Here is a 24,152-nt window from a genome sequence, read left to right as displayed (position 1 = left end):
TACCTTAGGTGGCATTTGATGTAGACAGCCACATCATCTAAATTAATTAGCATTTAATTTCAAAATGTTAATCAATAATTAATAAAAAGATTGCAAATTAAATGATGATTGTGGTATACGAAGAGTCTCCTTCTTCCACCTAAGATTATTTAAGTGTTTTAATTAATAAAAAGATTGAAATCAAATGATGAGTAAGGCTACTCTTACCACAAATTTATACCACATTTTTTTACCATCATACCACATTGTTTTACCATCTTAGGTGGCAAATGAGTTGGACAAGCTACATCATTTAATTTCAATCTTTTTTATTAATTAAAACACTTAAATAATCTTAGGTGGCAGAAGAAGACTCTTCGTATACCACAATCCTCATTTAATTCGCAATCTTTTTATTAATTATTGATTAACATTTTGAAATTAAATGCTAATTAATTTAGATGATGTGGCTATCTACATCAAATGCCACCTAAGGTGGTAACAATTGTGGTACAAAAATATGGTAAGAATAACATTATTGTAAAACTAAACATTGATAATTCATATTTATTATAAATTGATTATGTTATCAATCAAAAATTACATAACAATAAAATCTCAAAAAGTTAAGATGATGAGTGTCCCTCTATGGGCGACTTATTTATCTCCACTTATTATTAACAAACTTTTATCGTTCGACTGTCATAATCGGAACGGTTTCAAAGAAGAAGGAATGTGAACCAGACCATAAGGGTCTCTTGTCGAAGTCAACCAGAGAGGACGGGTATTCAATCTTTTTATTAATTATTGATTAACATTTTGAAATTAAATGCTAATTAATTTAGATGATATGGCTATCCACATCAGGTGCCAATTAAGATGGTATGCAATTGTAGTACAAAAATAGGGTAAGAATAGCATTATTGTTAAATGATGTAGCTTGTCCAACTCATCTGCCACCTAAGATGGTAAAGAAATGTGGTATAAAATTGTGGTAAGAATAGCATTTACTCTTAGTTTTAAGGGAACTTTAACAAAAAAACTCCCGGTATTGTTCACTTTAACGAAAAATCACATTTTTACACTAAAAAGTTAATCCTTGTACTATTCACTTTACCTTTTTATTTTATTTATTGTTAAAAGTCAAAGTTTTCAAGTTCTTTTCATTTTCATTTGCTTAGATTTAATGATTTCAGCCCTCAAAATTCATAAAGTTGTGATAGCCAAGAAAGTTACGTTATGTCACTATGCCCTCTATTTCAACCCAGCTGTAAACTAGCTTGTCATTATTTATTATCTCTCTCTCACTCTCACTCACACTCTGAAACACAGATATCCATGGAAGTCAAAGATTCCTGCGTTTTTTCTCTCTTTCCCTCTGCATAGGCCTAGTCCTCCTCTTCACTTGGTCACACCTGAAGAAAATTTTGTGAAAAACATGTTCATTTAAGCAACATCTATAGCATGTAATTAACAATTAAAAGGCGGAATCATGCTTGTATGCACTTAAAAACAAAACATTAACCATGAAATTCAAAGCCTAGTAGATTGGTGAACCAAGACTCAACTCAAAACAAAGTGAGTTGAGAAATTATACCTTTGTTGATTCCTCTTTGCATAACCAAAGGATAATCACCCAAGGAGAGGGCCTTCATTCCTTGCTTCTTAGATCCATGGATTTGGATGGAAGAATAGGTTTCTCCAAGTTCCCAAAATTGAGAACCTCTAAGTCCCCACACCAAGGTAAGATGTGAAGAAGATATGAGTGACCTTGGAGAAGAAAGATTACTAGCTAATCCCTCCAAGGGTGGCCGGCCTCTTTAGAGAGAAAAGAGAGCTTGTGTTGTCATCCTTTCCCCAAAAGAAAAAACCCTAAATGAATTTTGGCTATAAAGTCATATTTATACCTTTATTAATTGGAGTGGCAAACTTGTAATTAAAGCAAGTTCACTACCCTTCCTCTAAATGGCCAGCCATAGGTTTTTATTGGGCTTTTTGGGCCTTTGTGAATTAAGTTGTCATACAACTTAAGTTAATAGGCTTGACGTTCGAAGCCCATTGGGCCTTGAGGCCCAAAACTAACCCGTGGTCTTTTAACGAACTTTATTCGTTTGATTAATTAACATATTAATTAATCCTTGCCATAAATAAATAATCAAACCATTTAATTATTCTTACTCATCTCCTTTGTTTCTTCAATCTCTACCTTACACGGTATACGATCCATTAGGTTCCTTTTAGCGAGGCAGTGGGCGATTAGAACTCTTTCAAATCGATTGTGAATTGAAACTTACTTTCAATTCTCCCTTTAGTGATTATACACATTTAGGGCTTCCACAAACCATGAGTGACACCTAGCAGTATGTCATGGTTACCCAAGCTAATCAAAAGAGGTGGAGAACCTATTCAGTTTAGGATTACAATGCAATACGGTCTTTCTCTAATACAATACTCTTGACCACATTGTTTGGTTTGATAGTTTATTCATGTCTACTATCCAATGTGATTCATTTACTTATATGATTATCTTGAATGTGATTTGGAACGACTTCCTAAATCTCATTCATACTCTGGCCAGAGATTCTTAATCATATCATAGAGTATTCTCCCTCAAACGGTTTGAAGGTTAGAGATCCCTTGTTGCGCATTCATTTGCCTCCATGGCTAAGTGGCTTAACCCCAACCATGCCGTGGACACCCGCGAGTGGAGTGACTTTGACATAATCATAGATCAAGGACCTAACCTTAAGACAACTATGATGCCTCGGGTCAAAGAACTACTTTGCATTATCCCAACCATGAGTTCTCATGTGAATGAGTATGAGAACTCTTCGTTGATCGTGTTCAGTGAACTCATTCCTTATTGAGCACCTACGTACTTGTCTTGGTGTCAATCACGCCAATGACTCGAGACCAATCACTCTCCATGAGAGAAGACACATCACATACTGATCTTAACGGACTGTCAATGCCCAATTGGGAATCCTATAATCCGAAACGTTTAGGATATGTATACGAAAGAGAATGGTCTCATAAATCTAACTTGTTTAAATTACATTCTCCTAATTACATATTCCTTGGACTTATCGTTTAAGCATATAACATTTATATGAGATGGCTTAAAACAATAATCTTTGCCCTTGATATTAAACTAGATTAGTTTAACATGTGAAATGTCCGTAAAGTATCATCACATGATTGGTTTTAGGGCACATTTCCAACAATCTCCCACTTGCACTAGAGCCAATCAGCTTGGTTATCAGTGATGATACCTCTTCTTTAGTCATTTCAAAAATGGCTAAGTAATAGGCCTAGACAATGGATATCTATATGTTATCCATAGAAGCAACCTTGAGAATAACGACGTCACCATTATACATAATTCTCAATCATGTGGTTCAGTCTCTCATTTGAGTTCGGATCGTGATCAGACCTTGATTCCCTGGCTTGAGCTATCGCCCCATTAGTGTCGTAGTGTCGGTACACTAGAGACACTTTCTGGTTGGAACCGAATAGAGAGTTCATAAATGAACTTTCCCATCCAAACAACATTGTTGTAAGCTTCTATATGGCAATATATTTTGCATTCACAATGGAACACACTAAAGTCATTACTTTTAATGTTTCCATCCAAATATCTCTTTTAGTCATAATAAAGAGATATCTGATTATCTCTTCATTCATAATGAAGAAACATCCAATGATGGATTAGATTCATAATCTAATACATTTACGCTTCCATTTCGTTACTCTAATTCTTCCTAATTCTTTGAGGAATCTATCCTTCAGTATTTCTTAAATACTTAAGGACTCACTTGACAGTTGCCATGGTTCTAATCCTGGGCTTGCACTGATATCGTCTTATACCTTTCTAGGTACAACTCATATCAATGTTTTCATACAATATGAAATACATAAATCACCTTTCTACGTATGCATAAAGGATTCTATTTACGCATTATTTCTTTGGGAGTCAAAGGGTACGTTCCCTTTGAGAAGGGCAACTTGCTAGTCTCACTAGAGTCGTCATTCTAATTGAAGTTTATCATCATATGAGAAACTTCCTAGCATCTTGTGTCTATTATTAGGGATTGATATAATCAAATTATATCTTGAAATCTATCATTATAGATTTACATCCCATGTTTATAGACTATGTCTCCCATATACATTTTATCGTTATAGAATGTTTAAAGTCATAACTTTAACGAAGAAGTATTCTTTTCATTTCCAAAATTAATATATCATATAAGTGTATATATATATTCAAATTTAGGAACATGATTAACTCCCACTAATCTTTTGTAAACCTAGTAAACAAAAGATTCATTTACATCTTTATGAGAAATCAAACAATTTGATCTTTCTCTCATAAGACGCTTATAGCTCCCACTAGCTTGCTAAGATCCATGATGGATGGATCTCTACAACTTACATGTCTTGTGATTCATAGTTTTAGACATATATTATCAAGACTATCTTAATAATGGTTTCGGAAACCCATATTATGTCTAAACATTGAATCACCATTTAGTTGTAGCTAGCAATCTTCGAATTAATTGAAACTAAGACTACGTCAAAGATGGTTTCTTCAAAGTCAACCATTCTCTTTGATTGTAGTCACCTTAAGCTACCAATTAGCTATTAAGGTTTCATTATTTCGGGTCAAATGGTACTTTACCATTTCCTTGAGTATATGTCGCATATACACTCAATGTAGCCATAAGGATTTTCATTCTTATTTCTTTCGAATTAAGAGGTGTAACTCTATGACATAGTCATAAAGTTCAAACCATTCAACTGAGACAGTTTATAAATCCTTCTCGACTACCTTGGAGCTTGTGGTATAGGAACTAGGTTGTTATATTTGTTGGTTATCATCTTGTCTCTCAAAGAACCCATTCTTTGAGTTCTATCTCTCCTTCATTTGCTCTATCTTAGGCAAATCCTATGGTAGGATTATAATGAACTATCCAACAAACAACATTTGTTAGTTGGTTTATAGAAGTGATATCCAAATGTTAATTTAAGGATACCCACAAGATAATTTTCAAACAAATATTGCTTATTAGCACCCAACCCCAAATCTTAATACAATTAAGACTTGTCTTTCTTTCCAACTACATCCTATGGAGTCATGAAAATTTTGGAAGATCTTCTAATTGACAATCATATTGTCTTAGAAGTATATATCCTATATACATGGGTAATTGATAACATCCAACGAACTAAATCTTATTCAAGTTCGTTCTTCTCTTAATGGAGAAATCCATTATCTTATGATGCTTCTTTCCTTGATATCTTTCAAGAAAACTGTTCTAAAGTGTTATCTTTCCTTGGATCAAATCTAAGGAGGTAAATACTTTAGACATCTTACTCATCAACTTACATTTCTTGAATTCTTTGAAACATTTTGCAAAGTATTCGGACTTGTGTTTATTCAAAATAAACTATAGTCCAACCGAGAGTGATCTTCAGTGAATGTCATACAATATGATTAGTATTATGTTTGTGGACAAGTGCCACTAACATCTAAGTGAATTAACTCAACAACTTTGTGATTCTTTCTTCTTTCCAAAAGAATAAAGATTCGAACATTTCGCCTCTTGATGTGAAAAATAAGTTAACACACAAAATTAAACCCTCTTTTTGACAATTGTAGTATAGATGTAAGTAGGGTATCGTTCTAGGCCGGGGATTAGGAGGGATTGCTAATCTATTAAATTAACTTAAAAATATTAAATAAGACTCAAGGACACAAAACTAGGCTAAAAACTCTAATAACTCGAAACACACTTAAAATGACTCAAAATAATGAAAACAATTAAATTAAACACTAGGAACTGAAATGGACGGAAATTAAATTAAAAGACTAACAATAAAGAAAACTAAATAAATAATATAATTTAATAATGGATGGGTGTTTGGTTTTGATGAAAAGTAAATTAAACTTAATTAAATTATACAATTGACAAAAACATGAAATTAAGGTAAAATGATAAATGACGGACTAGCTAGAGGGTTCTTCTCCACACATGACACATATGCAATCTAAATTGATTTTCAGTTGTTCTTTCAATAAATTGTGAATCTCAATACTCCATATTAACCGTGAACAGCACTTTTTTAATCTTCAAGTTTTCCTTAAGTTATTGAATTGGACGGAAAAACGCATACAACAATTCAAAACATTCTTCAAAAGTCCCCTACGTGAAAAGCACAATAGAGATACAATCAAAGATCATTAAACTTTGTGAAAACTATAAGCATTGACGAGGCATTCGTAACTATGAAAAGCATGATACTCTTGCCAAGAATTCACTTAACACGATTGTGGATAACAACCTTCACTACTTGTGAATATAAGTTCATAACGATTAGGTGAAATTCACTTATATTCTAGCATCAAATTCATGCATGTAAATTAAGCGTGCACTCTCAACCAACATACACAAATCAGTTTTTATACGAACGGATAAGTAAATTGAAATCACAACTTATGAAATCACAACCGAAGGTAATCAATTCATATTACAAATATATTCATGGCTTTGAATTAACCTCTCGCCAAAATAAATTTAATTACACATTATTAAAACAGAAATAAAATAGAAGTTTGGAAAGATTTAACCGAGAGAGGAGAGTGCTTCAGTGCTCTGTCTGTCCGTGCCTTTGAACCCCTCCCGAGACTCACGCTGCCAGGCAGCTTTGCTGATTCTCTCTCGCAGTCCTCTTTCCTCAGCTGCAAAGGCAGTTTTTTTATTCTTATTTTTGTTTGAGCTGCCCAAGGCAGCTTTTCTTCTGCACCAAATTTGCTCCCGCCTTCTGCTGCTCCCTGAACTCTCCCGCCTTCTGCTATTCCACGCTGCCCAAAGGCAGCCCTTTCATTCACCTCTGCACGTCAACTGCCAGCTGCCCTCACTGTCGGTTTCTCCTTCACAGCAGCAAGTGCTGCTTATTTCTTTTCTTGGTCTCTGCGAGCTGCCCCAAAGGGCAGCCCCTTTCTCACCGAGGCCCCTCCCAAGACTCACCCGTTCGTCTGACTTCTTTTATTCTCGCACACCTTCTTTGGATTCTTTTTCCGTCCCCCGTGTGGACTCCTCCATTTCCTCTGCTTTGCCAGTTGCTGTCCCCTAATTCTTCTGACTTCCTTGGATCCCTTTGTCGCTGACCTGCTTTCCTCCAGCTGCAAAGGCAGCTTGCTTTCCTCTATATTCTCCTCCCGATGCTCTCCTTTTATTTTCATTTAGTTTCTAGCAGCCCCACATAGCAGAAAAATAAGTTCTTTGGATCATGTTACTCCTACAAACACAATATATCAAAAGTATCATAAATACTTAAAGCTTCCAAATAAATTAGACAAGAAAAGAAATATAAAATGATGAAATATATAGTTTAAATATTGGTTTACCATTTAGCGTCACAATGGGTTAGCAATATTGTAATTTAAATTTGCTTTTCACGAATAAAATTTCACTTGTTCTATTTTTATTTTCTTTGCATAACAAATCCTATAAACACAAAAATAACGTAAATAGCTCAAAAATATAAGGAACTAACCAAGAAAAGACGAGTGAATTTAAAGTAAAAATATATATAAATATGATCCGATCAAATACCCCCACACTTAACTTTTGCTAGTCCTCGAGCAAAACAAAGAAAACAAGAACAAGAAGTAACAAGAAAAACATTAGCTTCCCCCTATGTGACCCTCATAGAATTTCATTTAAGAAAACAAATCATCAAGAACCATAGCTAGCACCAAACACGTTAATCCAAGTTCATCTTCCTAATTCAAATATTAGCAGTAATCTTTGAATCATCCTTGAAGTGTAGTGTGTGAGATAGCCATGCTAATGCAATTTCAAGTTTTTATTTTTAAAATCATCATATGCAAACTAGCGACCTTCTCACGGGATATGCACTCAATCACACATGTGTTTAGTTTTAATGTGTTTCGCTCAAAGAATCAAATGTGAAATTTCTACCATAAGCTTGCATAAAGATCTCATCTCCACAATCATAATTGCAAAACTTAAATCAAGAGGACTTTTATTGGATGTAATGAGGTTTAAGGATAAGGTTATTGAAACGAAAGAATAGGAAAACACAAGTTCCAAGCTACATTGCAAGCAATTCTTTTGTTTAGATTTATAAGAACTCAAGCTCTCCAACGATTCTTCTGATACCTCCAATCACACCCTTAACTGAAACTTGAAAAACTTTTTATTTTCTTTGTATACAATCTTTCTTTCTTTTTTTTTTTTTTTTTTTTTTTTTTAAATGAAATACCCCCACACTTATTCTTTTGCCAAACACCTTCAAAGTACTTCACAAACATTTCTCATAAGACAATCTCACATTGCTCACTAGCTTGCTTGGAAATGGTAAGGAAAAATGTTTCAGGTATAAGGGTAGACATATCTGGTGATAAGAAATAAAAGGCTCAACATACACGGCTCAAATTGGCAATCTAATGATATCATTTTTCTTTAGGAAACATGGTTATTTGGGCCATAGTGGTAAACCTAATGCCTCTATCATTTCCAAGTTCATGCAATCGATGACAAACATTTCGAAAGATCGTTACGCAAGTTCTAGAGATGTATCTCACATAAGTTCATCACACATGAAAGAATAGGAGTGTATGAAAAATGCACACACTTTCAATAGGCTCAAAAACTCACATAGGATGTATATGGTCACTAAATTCACATATAAAGCTTTAAGTCATGCTTTAGTTTCACATTAACAAGGCTATGTGCATTTGGTTTTTTCAAAGATGGTCAAACATGTACAAAACTAACAAGAGAATTAGGAATTTCACAAAACACATGTTAACTAAGTTCTTGATGATCATGGTTCAAATTTGATCCAATTATATCATTGGGTAGGGAAACTAACAAAAAATCTAATTCAAAACAATAAGGGAAACAAGACAATATTTTTGGATTTTTTAAATTTTCCGATTTTTTTTTTTTTTTTAAGAAAACAAAAACTAACAACACAGAAACAAATGAAATTCTAGAGATTTCTACCCCCACACTTAAACTTGACATTGTCCCCAATGTCAGAAAACACTATAATGCAAATAAAAAAATAAAATAAAATAAAAAAAATAATAAGAAACAAAATAACGCAATTGGACTGAAAACTTCCCTAATTTGCAGTAAAATCAAGCGATGACCCCCAAGCTAAAATTCTGCAATCAACTTCAAGGGTGGAAATAACCAAAAGTTCCTGCAAAGAAAAGAAATAATTCAGTTAAGTACGCAAGAAAATTAATTAAAAAAAATTGCAAACGAAAAATTGAAAATTACGATAAAAGATAATGAATAAAACTAATAAGTAATCATTGGTCGTGCTTGTTGACTTTCCACAGCTTTCCTCTTGAACGGGGTGACACTTAGCTTTTTACTTGCAAGTGATGATTTGATGATATTGTACGGCAAGGCTTTGCTCTTTGGGAATGTTGCAGTTCCTTATTTGTTCTCCAAGCAGATGTGGCAGCTTCTCTAGTTCCTCAGCTCGGACTCCTTCCGCTGGGATGATTTTGCAAGCTGCATTCTTCTCTGCTTGTTTCTTCTGTACGTTGTCTCCACATGCTGTTGGTATCATTTTCGCTTGCCTTATCTGTTCTTCAGGTAGATGTGGCAGCTTCTTTGGAAGTACATCAGCAGTGGAAGACGAGTACTCGAGAGCAATTTCTCCATGTCCTGCAGGTTAGAACAAAGACAAGGAAAAGGACATGGAGAATGCATGATATGAGATACTCTTGCTTTCAACCTTTATGATATGAAATACTTTTGCTTTGAATGGGTTGTTCGCAAGAGTATCCCAAGGAATGAGGAACACAGAGTGACTCGAGAGGGTTCTTTGGGAATGCATTTTCAGAGATGAAGAAGTGCTGAGAGCGAAGTGCTGAGAGAGTGTGCCTTTGCTGTGGAAGGCGAAGGTAGAAACTTATAGGACTTCTCTTCACAACCGGAACTGTTATCTCACTCATTGTCGGTAGCCGGTGGATGGATGAATAGTACAAATTACGCGCTTTCTGACAAAGCTGCCCGTAATTTCCGCAAAGCTACCGGTTGCATGTGACGAGTGACGACACGTCTGGACAAAGTGATCTTTCGAAATCCGGGATTCGGCTCGTGGTTTCTGAGCAAGCCCAGCCTTTAAGAAATGAAACGCCTCTTTTGAGAAAAGAATCCGGCTTTTGAGAAAGGAGCGTCCTCTTTTCAGAAAAGAATCCGGCTTTTGAGAAATGAGCCCCGACTCTTCGATTTGCGAGAGGACGCTTCATCGATTTCTGAGGAGCGCCTCTTTGATTTCTTCTTTTTATAGAGGCGTTAATTTTGTTCCACAACACACTTGAGCTCCCTCTTGTAAACACTCCCTTCTTGCACTTGTTTAATCTTGATCATTCCGACTCTCTTCTTTCTTCACCACCTCTTAAAAATGTCTGGCCCTTCTGATCGTCGTTTTGACTTGAACATTGGTGAAGAGGCAGCTCTGCTTTCACCAGACAACATATGGCGGCCAACCTTCATATCCCCTACCGGTCCTCTTACCGTGGGGGATTCGGTGATAAAAAATGACATGACCGCTGCGGTGGTGGCCCGAAACCTTGTCACTCCCAGAGATAACAGACTGCTCGCTAGACGGTCCGATGAATTGGCGGTTAAGGAGTCTCTGGCTCTTAGCGTGCAGTGTGCGGGTTCTGTATCCAACATGGCCCAACGCCTATATGCTCGAACCCGTCACGTTGAATCGTTGGTGGCTGAAATACAGAGTCTCAAAGAGGAGATTAGAGGACTCAAGCATGAAAATAAACAATTGCACAAGCTTGCACACAACTATGCCACAACCATGAAGAGGAAGATTGACCAGATGCAGGACACCGATGGTCAAATTTTACTTGATCATCGGAGGTTTGTGGGTTTGTTCCAACAACATCTGCCTTCGTCTTCTGGAACGGCACCGCGTAGTGAAGCTCCAACTGATCATCCTCTGCCGCCTCCTCCTTCTGTGGCCCCGCCGACTGCTGAAGCCCCGCCTACTACTGAAGCACCACCCGACCAATGAATACTATTAGTTTACATCATTGTAAAATATTTGTACTTCTTTTTTTTTTTTATGTATTTTTTTTTTTTTTGCATTAATTTTAAATTTTATCTTTTTTTTTTTTTTTTTTTAATTTTTAAATTTTTTTTTTTTTATGTATTTTTTTTTTTTTTGCATTAATTTTAAATTTTATCTTTTTTTTTTTTTTTTTTTTTTTAATGTGTAAATTAATGTAAAGAGACTTTGGTTAACTTTCCCCCACACTTAAACTAAATAACACAAACTCACAGAAATCAACCAATTAACACAACTAACTAAACAAAACAAAATGAAAGCAGTAAAGATAAGGGTGGAAGAATGCAAAGCTGATTGGGTTAGTGATTCCAAAGTCTCCCTTCGTTGAATGCTTGGGTTGCCTCCCAAGAAGCGCTTGATTTAACGTCTTTAGCCGGACGCATCTTTCTTTTAAATTTCCCTCGGCTCCATTTGAACCTAAAATCAAAGAAAGAAAAATAAATCAAATATCAAAAGTAAAATACACAAACACCAATATAAACATAAACAAAAACAAAAATAAAAGGATTAGCAAAGTTGCTAATCCCCGGCAACGGCGCCAAAATTTGATGTGAAAAATAAGTTAACACACAAAATTAAACCCTCTTTTTGACAATTGTAGTATAGATGTAAGTAGGGTATCGTTCTAGGCCGGGGATTAGGAGGGATTGCTAATCTATTAAATTAACTTAAAAATATTAAATAAGACTCAAGGACACAAAACTAGGCTAAAAACTCTAATAACTCAAAACACACTTAAAATGACTCAAAATAATGAAAACAATTAAATTAAACACTAGGAACTGAAATGGACGGAAATTAAATTAAAAGACTAACAATAAAGAAAACTAAATAAATAATATAATTTAATAATGGATGGGTGTTTGGTTTTGATGAAAAGTAAATTAAACTTAATTAAATTACAGAATTGACAAAAACATGAAATTAAGGTAAAATGATAAATGACGGACTAGCTAGAGGGTTCTTCTCCACACATGACACATATGCAATCTAAATTGATTTTCAGTTGTTCTTTCAATAAATTGTGAATCTCAATACTCCAGATTAACCGTGAACAGCACTTTTTTAATCTTCAAGTTTTCCTTAAGTTATTGAATTGGACGGAAAAACGCATACAACAATTCAAAACATTCTTCAAAAGTCCCCTACGTGAAAAGCACAATAGAGATACAATCAAAGATCATTAAACTTTGTGAAAACTATAAGCATTGACGAGGCATTCGTAACTATGAAAAGCATGATACTCTTGCCAAGAATTCACTTAACACGATTGTGGATAACAACCTTCACTACTTGTGAATATAAGTTCATAACGATTAGGTGAAATTCACTTATATTCTAGCATCAAATTCATGCATGTAAATTAAGCGTGCACTCTCAACCAACATACACAAATCAGTTTTTATACGAACGGATAAGTAAATTGAAATCACAACTTATGAAATCACAACCGAAGGTAATCAATTCATATTACAAATATATTCATGGCTTTGAATTAACCTCTCGCCAAAATAAATTTAATTACACATTATTAAAACAGAAATAAAATAGAAGTTTGGAAAGATTTAACCGAGAGAGGAGAGTGCTTCAGTGCTCTGTCTGTCCGTGCCTTTGAACCCCTCCCGAGACTCACGCTGCCAGGCAGCTTTGCTGATTCTCTCTCGCAGTCCTCTTTCCTCAGCTGCAAAGGCAGTTTTTTTATTCTTATTTTTGTTTGAGCTGCCCAAGGCAGCTTTTCTTCTGCACCAAATTTTCTCCCGCCTTCTGCTGCTCCCTGAACTCTCCCGCCTTCTGCTATTCCACGCTGCCCAAAGGCAGCCCTTTCATTCACCTCTGCACGTCAACTGCCAACTGCCCTCACTGTCGGTTTCTCCTTCACAGCAGCAAGTGCTGCTTATTTCTTTTCTTGGTCTCTGCGAGCTGCCCCAAAGGGCAGCCCCTTTCTCACCGAGGCCCCTCCCAAGACTCACCCGTTCGTCTGACTTCTTTTATTCTCGCACACCTTCTTTGGATTCTTTTTCCGTCCCCCGTGTGGACTCCTCCATTTCCTCTGCTTTGCCAGTTGCTGTCCCCTAATTCTTCTGACTTCCTTGGATCCCTTTGTCGCTGACCTGCTTTCCTCCAGCTGCAAAGGCAGCTTGCTTTCCTCTATATTCTCCTCCCGATGCTCTCCTTTTATTTTCATTTAGTTTCTAGCAGCCCCACATAGCAGAAAAATAAGTTCTTTGGATCATGTTACTCCTACAAACACAATATATCAAAAGTATCATAAATACTTAAAGCTTCCAAATAAATTAGACAAGAAAAGAAATATAAAATGATGAAATATATAGTTTAAATATTGGTTTACCATTTAGCGTCACAATGGGTTAGCAATATTGTAATTTAAATTTGCTTTTCACGAATAAAATTTCACTTGTTCTATTTTTATTTTCTTTGCATAACAAATCCTATAAACACAAAAATAACGTAAATAGCTCAAAAATATAAGGAACTAACCAAGAAAAGACGAGTGAATTTAAAGTAAAAATATATATAAATATGATCCGATCACCTCTATACAATTTTAATAAGAAGGTATTGGATCCGGATCTAACGATCCAAAGCATCCATTTAGGACCAACTCGTATTTTATGTTTTTGAGGTATCACAACTCAGTTGGGATTAGTCACTACCTTGCAACCTTTTGGGTTTTAAGCATCGTTATATTCTAAACAGTTATACTACCATATCATCTCTACTATAGAGACAATCAATTAGATTACAATAATCTAATCATTCATTAATAAAGAACAATGTTTTGTCAAACAAAACATTCATCCATCCCTTATAGTGATGGAATTAAGTTCCTTAAAATTGGAATGTAAAGACAATCTTTGGTTTTTCCAATTTCTATGGTAGTTCATATGAGGAAGTAAGTACCATCTGCTTTCGCAGAGATCTACATTTGATTCACTTTCCGAATGTGAAGTACTTTCTCTTCACTCATTAATCTTCTACTTCCTATTAGCCACACTTTTACAACGATTGTAAAACATAGTTACTAATACGGAATCAAGCATTCAAGTAGAAGAACCAACTGTTTTGAACTATTCAAGAACAATTTACAACACCTTCGAAAGGTGTGTTCTTGACACTTGCAAGACATTTCTTGCAAATACCCCTTCCAATGTCCATCCTTTCATAAAGAAAGTTTGTTCCCTTGGAATTATTTCGCTTTCTTCATTTGACTTCTCCTTTGACTACAATAGTCATGGTCCCTAAACTCCCACTATCTTTCTTGAAACTTATTTCAATTGTGTTATACATATCCAACGATTTGGAGAGTGTGTGGTTATTGTTCACTATATAGTTTACAATAAACTTAGTGAACCATTTGGATAGGGACACCAAGGTGAAGTCCTTGCCTAGTTTCTGTCTCTAGAAGTGATTTAACACTTCAACACTCAATGATTCAAAATCATCATAAGTCCATGTTGATGGACTATTTTTGTCAACCAACCATTATGTTCTAAACATAATTACAAACTTTCAAGAGTTGTTCAAGGAAACTCTCATTTCTTCATACAACAATTTGTAAGTGAAGAATCATGGCACATAAAGTGTCCATGCCCTTGTGCTTTCTTCTCAAGTTCTTTGTTCATTTAACAAAGAAACAAGCACTGGTGTTTGCATTAGCTAAGGGTTGTTCAAAGCAACTCTTATTTCTTCATACAACGATTTGTAAGTGAAGATCTATGACATTAAAAGTGTTGTCCTCTTTATGATAGACTTATCTAACATGTTCTTCCAATGATACATTATCAATAGGAAGATTGTGAGGATTAGACTACTTAGGTACATATACAATCCATTTAAGACAATCTTTGGGATTGTGGTACCAAGTCCGGAAACTAAAGCATTCGGCTTTTCTTTGTCAAGTTTTGGATAGTGTTTGCAAATATATTGGTAAAGAAATACATAATGAATATAAATTGATTGATTTTAAGCCATTTGATTCGGGTCTTTAAATCAAATAGCACCACCCACTATTTTTGGCAAATTCCATATCCCTCATTGGAATTCGAGAGTTTTGGAGGAAACTCTTAGTAAGGTATAGGAAACTCATCATTACCAAGCCCACCTCACAATGATATGATGTTGTCTAGCATTAATAATAATGAGAGAGTACACTTACTCATTTGCATCTCTTGCAAGTACCCATCTTATTTGGCCTCTAGAGAATGAAGCCTCACAATGATATGATGTTGGCTCCATTGCACTTAGTTAAGTCATTCCCACCATGCAAGTTCGGGTAAGGGTTCAAGAACAACCTCACAATGATATGATGTTGATCATTCTCGTTGCCTACCTTCACAACATCATGTATGCGTATAGGATTCATCCTGAGTGTAAGCACGCACTTTGTACTCCCCCATGATAGGGTGAAGCCGGTGTACGAGTCACAAATGATCGGAGCCTACCACGGTGGAAGGCCACGAAAGAGTGTCCAAAGCACTCTCACGCTTATCAACTTTATAATGGTTTGGTGGAGGGTTTTGGGTCTCATCATATATAAATATACATTTTAATCTTATTAAAACAATTTGGTCCTATTACAACTATTGGTCCATATGATTGATTTAGTTGTACATGATACTCCTACTATGCTTGTAAAACAGTTTTTAAAGCAAGAGTATATGGTACTACTAACATAAGGTTTGCATTCATTGATGTACTATATAGTTGCCTTAGGGCCTTAGGATGACTATGAACCTTTGATTAGATCCAACACGAGCCTAGTGTTGAATCTTGGTCTAGGGATGGTGATTGATTTTAGTTACGCGTTTAATCATATTGGCGTGTTGTCTTATTGGGCGCTGGACCCGCTACTCCATTTTCATGCATATCAAATAAAACAAGAAATGAGTACTTCAAAGTAAAGATGAGCTTATGCTCTTTACAACATTTGATTAATACAAATTACTTTAAAGTAAAGAAGAACTTATGCTCTTTTACAACATTTGATCAAATCAAATTACAACCAAAATCTAATCTACACATTCCCATGGTTCAAACAAATTTGAAACAGCCTTTCACATAGCTCAATTATCGTAGGCTTAGGTTCATAATCACCCTTTAATTAATTAACGCTTTAACTAATTAAACTTTGAATGCAACATTGTCATTTGGTTTTTGTATCCATAAAATTGATTTAAATGGAGCTAAATGAAATGAAAATTCAATTCTCATTTAAAGAGAAAAAACAATTTTGTTCTCAACCTAATTTGGGCCAAAATGCAATTACCACAACTTTTTGGGCTATATTGCAAAAACATAAACTTTTGGGGTCACTTTGTAAAAACACAAAAGTCCACTACTTCATGTAATTACAACTAGAACCCAAAAATTTCAACAAATACAAAAACTTCATTAAAGGAGAAACAATTTGTCCTTTAGCGTTTTTGGACCTAAACGTAAAAACGTAAACTTTTGGGCCAAAGTGCAAATACACAAAAGTATCAAAACTTTATGTAATTGCATAAAAGCCCCAAAAGTACCCTATTTTAATAGGGTGGCCGGTTTTAGAGAGAAGGGAGTGATGTGTGTGTTGATTTGTAGTTTTAGACATAAAGTCATACAAGTGGTGCATGACATAAATGTCATGCAAGTGGTGTGTGTGAAAAGGAATTAATCCTTACACACCCACCAATATTTCTTTCACCTTTCAAAATAAATATCTAATACATTTAAACATTTGAAAAGCACAAAACAAAAACTTTATGAAATAAATCAAAACTTTGAATCAAAAAACACCAAACTTTTTGTTCTTGGTTAAAATATAAAGAACAATGAAGAACATTCATGAAAAACTCAAAAAATCTCCATGAACATTTTTCACCCAAAGACATCCCAAAACCACTCAAACTTAAGGGAAATAACATATAACCAAACTAGGGTACATAGGGGTTCCAAAAGTTACTTGAAAACACTTTTAACAAGTTAAACATGAACCCAAAAATCCACCCTTTGGATTTGGCCGAATTCTCCCAAAAACATGGCACCAAATTTTAGCTCCAATATTCATGCTCATATGAACTACATCTACAACATTTGAGATGGCAAATTTTCTAACAAAATTTACATTCAAAGAAGCAAGAATAAAGCTTGTAACATATTACAACATTTAAATCAAAGACTATGAACTACAAAACCCAAAAGGATTCACCAACTACTAGACCTAGGCTCTGATACCACTTTAAGGAAATTTTGTGAAAAACATGTTCATTTAAGCAACATCTATAGCATGCAATTAACAATTAAAAGGCGGAATCATGCTTGTATGCACTTAAAAACAAAACATTAACCATGAAATTCAAAGCCTAGTAGATTGGTAAACCAAGACTCAACTCAAAACAAAGTGAGTTGAGAAATTATACCTTTGTTGATTCCTCTTTGCATAAGCAAAGGATAATCACCCAAGGAGAGGGCCTTCATTCCTTGCTTCTTAGATCCATGGATTTGGATGGAAGAATAGGTTTCTCCAAGTTCCCAAAATTGAGAACCTCTAAGTCTCCACACCAAGGTAAGATGTGAAGAAGATATGAGTGACCTTGGAGGAGAAAGATTACTAGCTAATCCCTCCAAGGGTGGCCGGCCTCTTTAGAGAGAAAAGAGAGCTTGTGTTGTCATCCTTTCCCCAAAAGAAAAACCCTAAATGAATTTTGGCTATAAAGTCATATTTATACCTTTATTCATTGGAGTGGCAAACTTGTAATTAAAGCAAGTTCACTACCCTTCCTCTAAATGGCCGGCCATAAGGTTCTATTGGGCTTTTTGGGCCTTTGTGAATTAAGTTGTCATACAACTTAAGTTAATGGGCTTGACGTTCGAAGCCCATTGGGCCTTGAGGCCCAAAACTAACCCGTGGTCTTTCAACGAACTTTATTCGTTTGATTAATTAACATATTAATTAATCCTTGCCATAAATAAATAATTAAACCATTTAATTATTCTTACTCATCTCCTTTGTTTCTTCAATCTCTACCTTACACGGTGTACGATCCATTAGGTTCCTTTTAGCAAGGCAGTGGGCGATTAGAACTCTTTCAAATCGATTGTGAATTGAAACTTACTTTCAATTCTCCCTTTAGTGATTATACACGTTTAGGGCTTCCACAAACCATGAGTGACACCTAGCAGTATGTCATGGTTACCCAAGCTAATCAAAAGAGGTGGAGAACCTATTCAGTTTAGGATTACAATGCAATACGGTCTTTCTCTAATACAATACTCTTGACCACATTGTTTGGTTTGATAGTTTATTCATGTCTACTATTCAATGTGATTCATTTACTTATATGATTATCTTGAATGTGATTTGGAACGACTTCCTAAATCTCATTCATACTCTGGCCAGAGATTCTTAATCATATCATAGAGTATTCTCCCTCAAACGGTTTGAAGGTTAGAGATTCCTTGTTGCGCATTCATTTGCCTCTATGGCTAAATGGCTTAACCCCAACCATGCCGTGGACACCTGCGAGTGGAGTGACTTTGACATAATCAAAGATCAAGGACCTAACCACAAGACAACTATGATGCCTCAGGTCAAAGAACTACTTTGCATTATCCCAACCATGAGTTCTCATGTGACATGAGTATGAGAACTCTTCGTTGATCGTGTTCAGTGAACTCATTCCTTATTGAGCACCTATGTACTTGTCTTGGTGTCAATCACACCAATGACTCGAGACCAGTCACTCTCCATGAGAGAAGACACAGCACGTACTGATCTTAACGGACTGTCAATGCCCAATTGGCAATCCTATAATCAGGAACGTTTAGGATATGTATACAAAAAAGAATGGTCTCATAAATCTAACTTGTTTAAATTACATTCTCCTAATTACATATTCCTTGGACTTATCGTTTAAGCATATAACATTTATATGAGACGGCTTAAAACAATAATCTTTGCCCTTGATATTAAACTAGATTAGTTTAACATGTGAAATGTCCATAAAGTATCATCACATGATTGGTTTTAGGGCACATTTCCAACAACACCTCCCTTACGCGGGCCGTACATCTCCGACCTCCTCGACTGCACAACAAACTCCACCTGGTGCTCCTCCAAAAAATGCATCTAATCCAAACCCCCTATGTCAACGCGCCGCCTCAAAGACCACAGCTCTGACACCTCACACCACCCTCTCGACCCCCTCACCATCCAAGAACTCAATGTCGCCCACACCATCCTCAACTCCTATGCGCCCTTCACCTCCACCTCCACCTCCTTCTACGCACTCCACTCCGTCAAGCTCTAGGAGCCCGACAAGTCCCTCATCTTCAGATGGAAGCACGGCGACCCTCTTTTTCCAAAAAGGCCTCTATCGTCGCACGTGTCGACAACAAGTCTCTCGTGCTAACCGTCAACCTGACCACGTCCGAGGTGACCGTTCATGAGACCGGTTCCCACTACGGTTACCCGACGATGACGCTGGAAGAGCTGACCGCCGCCACTTTCAGCCCGCTCAAGAACGCTGATTTCAACCGTATGATCGTCGAGTGCAAGGTCGATCTGGTGGACCTGGGGTGTCTCCCGCTTTCCACGGGTAGTACGGCGGGGCTGAGGAGAACATGAGGTTGATTAAGGTGCAGTGCTACTCAACCAAAGATACTGTGAACTTCTACATGCGTCCAATCGAAGGGTTAACTATTCTCGTTGACTTGGACACCAAACAAGTGGTGGAGATTTCGGATAAGGGTAAGAGCATCCCCATACTAAAGGCCACCAATACAGATTATAGGTACTCAGCCCAAAGGCCCAATCAAGTGAAAAAGTTGATCAAGCCCATATCTATAGAGCAGCCGGATGGGCCGAGTTTTACGGTAGAAAATGATCACTTGGTTAAATGGGCAAATTGAGAATTTCACTTGAAGCCTGACGCCAAGGCGGGCGTCATCGTATCCCGGGCCAAAGTCTAGGACCCGGATACCAGGGAGTTGAGGGATGTGATGTACAAAGGGTTTACGTCAGAGTTGTTTGTGCCTTACATGGACCCCACCGATGCGTGGTACTTTAAGACCTATATGGATGCCGATGAATACGGGTTCGGGTTACAGGCAATGTCTTTGGAGCCGCTTAACGATTATTCGCATAACGCCTACTATATGGATGGTGTATTTGTGGCAGCTGATGGAAAATCATACGTCCGATCAAACATGGTTTGCATATTCAAGAGCTATACAGGCGATATCGGGTGGCGGCACACAGAGTGTCCGATAATGGGCATGGAGGTAAGGAACTTAATGTTACATTATTAATATTTTGAATAGAAGTAAGACTCATCTATACATGCAATCTCATTTCTATTAAACAAAATATTTAGTATATTATGATATTTTTAGCAAGTGTATCAGTTTTATGTAATTAAATAGCATTAGCGATGATAATATATAATTAGTACAAAAATAATGCGTTGTGACAAGTTAGGGAAGTGAAAAGGTGACATTGGTAGTTAGAATGGCAGCATCAGTTGCTAACTATGATTATATCGTCGACTGGGAGTTCCAAACAGACGGACTAATCAGAGTTAAGGTTAGTGGTGATTACTTCTCCTATACTTACAATCATTTTTGCATTTTATGTTTCCTTTTGAGTTTGATTAAAATCCTGATATATATGTTCTCTTAGAGTGTAATTAGGATTAATAGTGCATGGCGTATCACCTGATTGATTGTGGTTGTTTCTACTTTATGAGTCTCACAAGCATGAATAACTCTTATCGTGGTCGTTTATTTATGAGTCTTACAAGCGTGAATAACTATAATTTACCGAGGGACTAAACCTGTCATTTTTTGTATTTTTATGGAAATTCACCATAATATTTTGTATTTTAAGATTGTTAATACTACATATAATACGTGTGTGCAAGAAACATATAGGTTGGACTTAGTGGCATTTTGATGGTGAAAGGCACTTCCTATGAGAACATGAACCAAGCCTCATCTAGCCAAGAGAATCTCTATGGCACCCTCTTGTCGGAGAACGTTATTGGTGTTATTCGCGATCATTACGTCACATTTCATCTTGATATGGACGTGGACGGCTCAGATAACTCCTTTATGAAGGTGAATCTCCAAAGGCAGTCCAACTCCCCAACTGAATCACCCAGGAAAAGCTACTTGAAAGCTACTAAAACCGTTGCCAAAACTGAGAAAGATGTACAGATTAAGCTCAAAGTCTACGACCCGTCCGAATTCCACATGATCAACCCGTCAAAAAGGACACGGGTTGGAAACCCTGTAGGGTACAAGTTGGTTCCCGGTGGCACTGCTGCTAGCTTGCTTGATCTTGACGACCCTCCCCAAAAGAAAGGTGCTTTTACAAACAATCAAATTTGGGTTACCCCATACAATAGGAGTGAACAATGGGCTGGTGGGTTGTTTGTAGACCAAAGCACGGGCGAAGATACTCTTGCCGTGTAGTCTAACAGGCACGTACATACTACTGTTAGGTTATTTATTTGCATCGAATTTACTAATGATCACATGTACACAATGCTGATACAATTCGATTCATTTTGATATTGTAGGGACCGACCAATCGAGAACAAGGACATTGTGGTTTGGTACACATTAGGGTTTCATCACATACCGACTTCCCTATAATGCCAACCGTGTCATCTAGCTTCGATATCAAATCTGTCAATTTCTTTGAGAGTAACCCCATACTTCGGACTCCGCCTAACGTTGCCACAGATATACCCGTTTGCACGGCTGGTGCTTCCGCTTAATTAAGGTAGAGCGCATTCCACATGAAATCCGTTGCTTTAACCTCAAAGATGTATTTATGATGAGCTGCTTGTAGAAAGTTTCCTCCATATGGTACTTTGGGGTTTTCTATGAAATTAGCTTCGATGTATATAAGTACGTAACAACTTACAAGTCATACGAAAGCGACGTGACCCGAAAATAAAAGAAATTAGTGTGATGATCTTACATTGTATATGTATTGTTGAATTCCAGTATGTAATTTGTGATGTTGGTGGTGGAACATACGCCTAAAAGTTTATCAATTTGATTAGCCTTAGCTTGTATGACAATGAACTCGTGAAATCTGATGACTGGAGATTTCTAAAAGCACTCTAATTACACTAATTATAGTTCGACAAAGATTCATGAAAACGAAACAAATATGTATAATCCATTACATTTTGTCATTGTTGTTGCGTAACTGAGAAGTATGCCGCCTTTGGGTGGCGACGTGGTGGAATAAAATGGACAGACCGGCTGTTTCGGCAGGTTAACATGGTGGTGATGACCTAGGGTTGTCTAAATGATACCATCATTTCTATGTATGCCTACCTCCATACTTGATTTTTCTAGTGGTATCATGTACCTACTTGGACAAGGCCTCAAGTTCTAAATTTCCAAATATATCTCAAGTTTTATATTTTCTAATAATGCAATCGATTTGTCAAAAATTCAAAGAGACGGATCATTTGATCCACTCCTAACCACACTAATATTGTGGTGTTGAATTTTATCATAAAAGGTCTCGATGTTATTAGGAGTGGAACCATAAACTTGTATATCGTATTTTATTTTCTTAATTCCCCAATGTGGAACTTATATTCAACATTGATATGCCTATATATACACAAAATATATTATAAAGTAGTACGTGATCAACTATGATATACCAACATCACTGTTGCATGAAAATTCTTCTGTAAGAGTAGAGCTCCAACCTTTTTTATGTGATAGACTTCTGTAGAATTCATAGACTTTTATTGAAATCCACACTTTTTCTTGATAGACTCCTATATATTTTTGAGAGTTTAATGCTCAACTTTTTTTAGAGTTCAAGAGAATTTAACGAACTTTGTAATAATTATACCTCTTTTTTGGCTAAGAAACCAGTTAAGAGTAAGTAATGTTACACTTACGTAATTTACTTTTTCCTGATATGACCAAAATTGTTAGACATATGAAAGAATCCTTAACCCATAAACATTATATCTTTTTATTCCAAATTCTTGTAAATTGTGTGTTTCTAATGTCGCGCTAGAGTGGTGGAGGAGTGAGGGAGTGGGGGTGGAGTGGGGGTGGTGGTGGTGATGGGCATATAAGAGGAAAGTAAATGTGGTGATCATGATGATGGCAATGTCAATAGTCATAGGTGGGGGTGGCGACGATAAAGTGGTCGCAGAAGGTTATGATGATGATGGTTGTGACAACGTAGGTGGTAGTAGAGGTAGTGGAGGGAGTGGTGGTGGCAGGCAAGTTAACATGGTAGTATTTCAAGTGGCGATCATGTTGGTTGTATCGGTGGAGGCATAAATATGGTTCTAGGAGCTTGTGACACGGTGATGATTGTATGACAAGGTGATAGTAGAAGAAGTGAGATGATTGTGACGGTAGTGGCATCAATGGCGACGACATGGTGTTACGGAAGTGGAGATATTTGATCCTTATTGCATCATGGTGGGTGGTGGAGTAATCATTAGAAGTAATAAAACAAAATCCATAAAAAATTTAGGAGAGGTTGGATTTATTATGACAACAACTATAACATAAAACACATCAAAGTCTCTGAAAGTCCATGACTTTTTTAAAATGGAAAACTAACAAAAAGTTCAAAAAAACTTTAGTTTTAATGAAAAATGACAAATAAATGTGTGGTGAATAGTACCAGGAAAAGGTAAAAATGTGGTTTCTCGTTAAAAATGAACAGTATCGGAAGTGTTTCATTAAAACTCCCTTTTTAAAATCCTTTAAAATGAATGAAATATTGAATACATCTAGACTTTTGTAAGCTGGTAAAAAAGTCATAATATAATACTACAAGATTTTTGTAGACTTTTTAGAAGTCATAAAAAATCTTTATTCAATACAAGGTGACTTGTATTAGTCTCCAACAAAACCAGGATTGAATACACTTGAATTTAAAGCCTAATGATAGGAGCATATTTATGCGCCTTAGTTAGCTAGTTCTGATGCATCTTTGTTATGTTTTCTTCGTTAAAGTAGTCTTTTAAGCTACT

At 36.2% G+C, this 24,152-nt stretch overlaps 1 long non-coding RNA gene and 1 pseudogene across 1 annotated transcript; one reads left to right on the top strand and one right to left on the bottom strand.

The window, feature by feature from the left end:
* Nucleotides 1-944: 944 nt before the first annotated feature.
* On the top strand, nt 945-22,208 carry LOC126625453 (amine oxidase [copper-containing] gamma 2-like; annotated as a pseudogene).
* Nucleotides 6,440-9,411, bottom strand: LOC126625079 (uncharacterized). The gene is made up of 2 exons (XR_007624315.1): nt 7,540-9,411; nt 6,440-7,281 (listed from the first exon to the last, which is right to left on the bottom strand). It is a non-coding gene; the product is annotated as an uncharacterized LOC126625079 (long non-coding RNA).
* Nucleotides 22,209-24,152: the final 1,944 nt, after the last annotated feature.

This window comes from Malus sylvestris, chromosome 6, assembly GCF_916048215.2.
Source record: "Malus sylvestris chromosome 6, drMalSylv7.2, whole genome shotgun sequence".
NCBI lineage: Eukaryota > Viridiplantae > Streptophyta > Magnoliopsida > Rosales > Rosaceae > Malus > Malus sylvestris.
Note: the sequence above shows the minus strand (reverse complement) of the source record. Positions and strands in the feature narration are given on the sequence as shown.